This window comes from Lactuca virosa, chromosome 8 (genome assembly GCF_052849685.1).
Source record: "Lactuca virosa cultivar CGN04683 chromosome 8, Lactuca_virosa_CGN04683_v6, whole genome shotgun sequence".
Classification (NCBI taxonomy): Eukaryota; Viridiplantae; Streptophyta; class Magnoliopsida; order Asterales; family Asteraceae; genus Lactuca; species Lactuca virosa.
Window position 1 is genome coordinate 337,478,119 of NC_136433.1, and position 7,730 is coordinate 337,485,848.

A 7,730-nucleotide genomic window follows, 5' to 3' on the forward strand; every position below is an offset into this window, starting at 1 on the left:
TACGATTATGCATCTGGAGTGTGTGCTTATATTATGCAGTTCAAATCTTTGGTATACATCCTACCTCAATGATGAAAAAATAGAAAATAAAACCAAAAGAAAGCAGCCAAATAATTTGGCTCTTGATTTGGTAATGGTTATGAACCTCAACTGCTAACTAATGGAAATTAAAGTGATTTATTTAGTTGGATGATCGCACACTTTGGAGTTTAGAAATGTTAGTGGATAAATTGGTTATGAGTCAACCGCAATGTAAAATCATGTCCAAATATAAAATGTGATAATATAATACTTAGAATATTCAATTACGAACTAATACTTCCAATAAATGATGGACAAAATTTGCATCATTTTTAATCAGTTAGTAGGGATTATGAAATAACAAAGACAAAAAGAAAATATGGCGTATCTTTAAAAACATCATTGCAAATTTGTTTTTTATTTTTTCTGAAGTTTCATAATTATTTTGTTCTCAATGTTGTCTAAGTGGATAGTCCATTAATGACCATTTTGCCTATAGATCATATTGGAAAAAAGTTACTAAATTACATATAATTTATAATATTTTTAGAGGATCAATAACAAATTTTCAGATGTTTTTTTATCGGGAGCAAAACATGGGAACAAGAGAGATTGTTTTTTTGAGAAACCCTTTATCAAATGCATTAAAAATCATGGTAACCACCTTTTAGTACGTTTAGATGTAGTAAATTATTTACACAAAAAAACTAATCGTCTTTAGAAATTAATTTCTAAAAAAATTAATTATACCCGTCGCTTGGCGCGGGTAAACGGCTAGTATATATATATATATATATATATATATATATATATATATATATATATATATATATATATATATATATATATATATATATATATATATATATATATATATAAACCCACTTAGACTAAGAACAAGAGTTGTCCATAGCCATATATATAGATTACATATACAATATTTAGAGTAATGATCCTATACTATACAAAATATAAAAATAAATATAAACTAAGAGTTTCCATTCATCAATCCTTTTGTACATGAAAACTCATTAAAATAGCGTTTGAATTTTCACTCCCACTCGCTTGTTTCCTTATCTTTTATGCGAATCTGCAACCATATTCAATCTTGCTCACAAAAAGAAAACCTCCAACTGTCCAACCCTGATTCGGTAATAACTCACGAGAGAAATTCTTCTCGCAATCACTTTCAAAACCCTGAACGGGTGATTCATGATCACAAAACGATTCTCATTACAGTTGATAACCCCCCTTCCCACCCACCCACTGAGAGACGTCGAAATTCGTAGTCAAGATCGACGATAAACAAAGTCTAACTATCACCCGAGAAAAAGGTTTCACATCAAAGGTTATTCGGTCTAAATATTACAAGTTGGTAAATTCATGGTAATAACAATAATACCAAAAGGCCATCACATGTTTACTAGCAAAAAAAAAAAAAAAAAAGGTTACATTTGTGTTTTCATGCGAATAAAAGGGCAACCGAGTATGACAAAACATATTATGTTAATATAATTAATGCAAAAATAAATCACATTATCTACCAGGTCTCTATCATCATACCTTTTAGCATATCCTTATCCTTTGAATGATCGTCACACTTCTTTTGAGATCAAGATCAACTTGCTATGTCATTTTTTTATAAAGTTTGAGGTTGATTAAAACAATCAAATTATAAATAAATTCATTTAATTGGGTTTGCCAAGTACTCAAATTGAGTCATACGAAGTTCGGTTCATTTAGTTAAACTATTCAATGTATCTCAATCACAAGATAAATACGAACTTTTCGATTGTTCTAGTGAATCAGTTCACACATTCATCGGGAACAATTTAGTTTTATTTTTTCATTTTTTGGTACTTTGAATATTTCCAAATGCTTATCTCAAAGAATACAATGGACCCAACAAAATATACAGAAAAAGTTTCAATATTTAATTTAGTTCGGTAAAGTGGGTCTAATATAATGAATTAATGATATTAGTATTCGGGATTACAATAAAAATATACATCACTTCTCTGTGCAAAAAGAATAATCAGGCTGAGGAGTTTCTACGACGTTTTACTTTTTTTTTTCTTTTTACTTTTTGTCTTTTCACTACTAGAAAAAGGTTAATAGAGTACGGTTGAAATTATGAATATTGTACGTACATATAGTAGTAGAGGGGTGTATTAGATTACAAGCATAATAGAGTACGGCTATTTAACCGTACTATATGTATCCTATACCATCGCATACAATCATCTAATACGCCATATAAACACATCTAATACACCAATACACAACCGTACTTGATGTCCAACATCCCCATTCCTTCCAGCCCATTCTGGCTTTGCATTCCAGCCTTATTAATCAGCCAATTCCACTCCATGGATGATGCGGAACACATGGATCACCATTCCAACTATTCCAACTGAAACAAACTCTTCAATTTTTGCAAAGCTTTTACCATGTGAATTGTAACCGAATGATCAATCTCTACAAAATACAAACCAACTATATGATTACATTCCAACCATAAGAAGTGGGACATCGCTGATCATGTTTTCATTTTAAGAAACAGAAAACAAAAAAATTACAATAACCATTTAGTTCATTAAACATAAAAACATTAATATTCTTTCATACTACAGTCTATACAATCTAAAAGACTATCATTTGTATACCTAGTTCATTAAACATAAAAACATTCTTAAATTTGTTAATGTCACACCTCTGACCTCTCTTTCCCCTTTGTGGCTAATTCATTGTATGCCTACAAAAACAAGAAAACTTAGGATTCAAAATCTCAAATAACTTTTAATGAAGAAAACTCAAATTATAGGACCTTCCTGCCATTAACAACTTCATCTATAGCAATGCAAGGGTGAAAACTTCTCCACAACATAAAAAATATGAGCAAATACAACATGAAATACAAGGGATGTTTGTGTACCTCCATAACAGCAACCTCCATAACTCGAAATCTGCAAACTTCCACAATAAAACACAAAATATAGCATCCTACTTTTATATATCTCATTTTCCATAAAAAAAACTTTCGTCCAATTCCTCACTAGAAAATGGTTTTTTGAAAAACATAACCAATTATAACAATGTATATAGAAGAACTAACCGTTAACTTGAAAAAGGCTTCACTTTATCACCAAAAGTTCTCATCCATGTTTTAACACGTTCGTCCAATTCCTCACTAGAAAATGGTTTTTTGTCCTTCCAAATGTTCTACAAACAAATTAAGATAAAAAATTTGTTATTTAACAAAGGTGAGCCTTTAGTACAATAAACAAAAATGCAAAAAAATATCTAACAATATACTTACTTTCGGAAATCCATGTTGTCGAAAAAGTACAAACTCATGCATCCGGTTCATAACGTAGTAACCACACTCCCAATCGGACAATTCTAAATGCATCTTTCTACTCAATAGTGCAAAGCTGCCGACTCAGGGGAGAAGAAACTCTCTCTTCATTTCTGATGATTGGTATGTAAATTGCCTCATATTCTCAAAATCGACTTTATTTATTAAAATTATGACATGGAATTTTATAAAACATTTTAGTAATTCAGCTGTTTTGACTTGTTTTCGAGCCAAATGTGGATGGAAAGGGAGCACACGAGTAAATATTCTCATTTTTCACTACTTTTTTTTCTTCATTTAACTGTTATATTGACCTAATATTTCTCTTATTCTTTAATTTCAGGCTCTTGCAGATGTTAAATCAAGTTACAAAAGGATGAATGCACTCCCTAAAGTGAAAAAAATTAAGGAACTCACAGAAGATGAATTGAATTTGGAACCTTTGTGCAAAGATGTAGAAATCTTTTCTCCTATTCACTTTTCTTTTTTACTTACAGAAGGGTAAAATGGTCATTTACTCATTTACTCACATTAAGACAATTGATATTATATGATTATATCTTGTATTTGTGAATCAGTTACTTGAATATTTTTCTGAAAGAATGATATCTGAAGAGACATTACGGAGAAATCATGTCATGCAAAGAAGATATGAAAAACAGGTAGAAAGAATTTACTAATTTACAAAACTACCCTTCTTCTCCATGTACTCTTTGTTAACTTTTTTCCAATTGTGTATGCAGATTGTTATTGCATTTACTTATAGAAGAAAAAAAAGAACTTGTTAGTTGCAAATACAGATATATCTCAAAGAAATTCTGGCAGGTGAAAATCGATATATCAAAACTTACTATTTATGGTAAAAATCGGTTGACTAAAGTCAAAATTGACATTTTTACCCTTTTAGGAAAGTGATACTGAAAAGATATTATATGGACTTGATGATATAGAAGGAGCAAGTGATATCATCATAGTAAGTTTTCACTTTTTCATCTTGAAATACATAATCTTTTTTGGTGTTTCTAATTTTGATTCATCAAAATATTATATATTTATATATTTTTTTGTATAAAAGGTGGAGGGTGAAATGGACAAACTTGCAATGGAAGAAGCTGGTTTTAGAAACTGTGTGAGTGTTCCTGATGGAGCTCCTCCAAAAGTAAATTAACACATATGGGCTACTTCTTGCAATATAATAGTAACCATTAGTAAATAATGTTGAAAAGAGTGATCATTCCACAAGAGAAGGTTTTACCTTTGTGATATCAGAGACAAATAAGATCCATGGTGTTCTTCATTGATATCCACCTTAATAATCAAATAATCATAAGCAGAAGTAGGTTACTAGAAATTAAATGATTATAATATCATAGACCAGTTGAAATTGTCCATTACTATAAATTTTTCTGATTATATGGTCTAATAAACCAACAACTGAGTAGCATATATACTTTTACACAGTATAACCAGTATCGACTCCTAGCCAACTAGCAACATTGCATAAACACAACATTAATATGCCGTACAAAGAAGACATTGTCATAAACAGAACATTAATCAAAGAAGGCCGATCGTACCTGTAAACAACGTGAAAGAAGGAGGAGGCGGAAGCGGATGTAGGCCGGAGTAGGAGACTTCGTCTATGTCGTCGACCGAAGACCGAAGGCGGAGGCGTCGTTGGCCTGAGGCGGAGGCGTCGTCGGCTGAAGGCGAAGGCTTCGTCGTTCTCGTGATAAGCAAACAACAAAAGGGAACGTAATTGCAATTTTGACTTTTGGGTCAATTTTGTTAAGTTTGCAAATTTTGACCGATGACGAATTGAAAATGTGCTCATATGCAATGTTTTAAAAACCGGTTTGAACCGGCCGGTCGAACCGGTTGGACCGGGAACCGGAGGAGAGAACGGTTCAACTATCACCGGTTTTATGTCGATTTCTGAACCGGATTGAACCGACCGGTTTTTAGAAAAACCTGGTTGAACCGGTCAAAATAAACCGGTTAAACCGAATAAAAACACATGGGAAAGAACCATTTTCATAATAAACTTTAGTGAAAATTTTCAAATCTATTTAGTTTTCTCTAAATAAAAACATATTGTAAATGTTATAAAGTTTTTTGGTGTGTTTGTATTCATCTAAAACTATATTTTATTTCAGTATTATATTTTATTTTCTTTTTGACGTATATGAATTGATATAAAACACTAAAACTTATGGTTATATGTTATTTTAATGTATTTGAATTGATCTACAATTTATTTTTATGTATATTTTTAATATTTGAACTACTAACGTCAAATTCATGATTTATATATGTATGTATGTGTAGGAAAATAGAAAAAAAGATGAAAATTATAGAACCGGTTGACCCGGTGGTCGAACCGGTTGAACCAGAAACCGATCACCATACCGGTTCAACTAAAAAACCGGTTTTTAAAACATTGCTCATATGGGCTAGACTGATGGCCCCTTCAATATATGCATCCATATAAAAGAAAAATGGGATTCACGTCCATATATATGTAAAAAGGACAAAAAAATTCAACTTTTTTTTTTGCTTTTGTTTCTTGTTTAATAATATACATATCTTTTGATGTATTATTATTTTTTTTTGGTTTTAAATTTGATGTTTGTGTATATGTACAAAAACATAATGTATGTACAAAATTGTTCAACTTGAATCAACAAATTTTTTGGAGAATTTTCAACCTTTTTTTTCAATTTTTTTTGTTTTTTATATTGGAAATACATAATACAACTTGAAACATTAAAACACAAAACATCCAAATTGTCAAACTAATACATCTTCAAATTTTCATTTTTTTTTGTTTTTTACACTTGGGTTTTGATGTCTATTTTGGTCTTTTCATCAATTTTTTTATCTATTTTTTTAATAAAATTATACAATTAGACTAAATTTACAAAAAATACACAAAGATTAATGTTCATCACTTACCACGTGACACTTACCAACATAACCACCCCATAAAATACACAAAGATTAATGTTCATCACTAAAACATGACTTTGTATAATATAGAACATATTACATGTGACATAAACATCAAAAACTCAACATAGTTTTTTTATCCTCGCATCAAGTTGATACTACACAAGTTTTTCATAATGCAATCATAGTAAATCTCCCCATGAAGAACCTCATTGCCCTATTCCTCTTCTCTCTCTGGTGGAAGACCACATGGCAACAACATTTTCTGCAAAATAAAAAATAAAAAAAGAATTACTTGAACTCCTATAACATTCACAATAGCAAAGTACTTTCATTGATTTGTTTCTTATCACTTAGCAAAATTTTTTTTGCATTTAGCTTATCAAAAAGGAACAAAGAGAATATATAAAAAGTAACCACTCTATAGAAGGATAGTTGATGTATGATTATAATGATTATATAAAGAATAAATATATGCATAAAATTGTAGCGTTCTCTTCCAATTGATTCATTTTCTGCTATTGCAAAATATTAAAAGTTAAAACACTTTATCTCAATAAGTGAGAAAAAATCAATTTGAGGTGAAAATCAGTAAATCACTAATACTAATATTAAAAAATGACATAGATAAAAATGTCACTCACAATCTGTTCATGTCTGCATGCCCTGTTCCCACATACTTAGCTTGAAGATGCTCAAGTTGAGAGTTGATCTTAAACTTGTCACTAGCCTATGAACCAATCAAATAAAATTATATTATTTTGAAAAAATAAATAATATGCACCCGCATATTGCCCTTGTTGGTATAAGTTCATATTTTCAGATTGTCCAGATGTTGTAATGTCAATAGGGGCAAGAAATGCTACATAATTACAAAATTACCTGATACTTCCTTCTATATTGCTTCAACTGCAACTATCACTGTTATTGTCCTTCAGTTTCAAGGATAATTTGGTCCGGATAAAAGATTTAACTAAATACAAATCAAAAAGATTCTATTAAACAGTTGATTACATTGGAATTGATACCATTATTAGAAGTATATGATAGAAATGAAAGAATAACCATTGTTTATGAGGTACAGAGGGAATCTTTATCCTTTCAGTTGATGCAAACTCAAATGCTTACAGTAAACAAAAAAACAGCAATTAACCACCAATTTTATCATTTCTTGAAAGATTTTAGCCAAAATTTCAAGATTATTAAGCAGGTATACATATTATGTTTGCACTATATATGTGTGTATTATGGAACTTAATTTGATATTTTGACAGACTTGATGAAATAGGGAATGTGATCTCTGTGAGTAAGAAGTTGATATATTGAAATTGATTGGTATGAACTTAGTACTCAAGGACTGTTAAGGACTGTCAAGTAGTATTTAACACGAGGTTGTTTGAAT

At 30.3% G+C, this 7,730-nt stretch overlaps 1 long non-coding RNA gene and 1 pseudogene across 1 annotated transcript; one reads left to right on the forward strand and one right to left on the reverse strand.

Moving 5' to 3' along the window:
* The first annotated feature begins 3,732 nt into the window (after nt 1-3,732).
* Nucleotides 3,733-4,354, forward strand: LOC145129373 (uncharacterized). The gene is made up of 4 exons (XR_013717471.1): nt 3,733-3,833; nt 3,958-4,041; nt 4,123-4,204; nt 4,287-4,354. It is a non-coding gene; the product is annotated as an uncharacterized LOC145129373 (long non-coding RNA).
* A 2,173-nt stretch (nt 4,355-6,527) lies between these two features.
* Nucleotides 6,528-7,118, reverse strand: LOC145131816 (uncharacterized protein At4g14342-like; annotated as a pseudogene).
* Between the last annotated feature and the right edge of the window lie 612 nt (nt 7,119-7,730).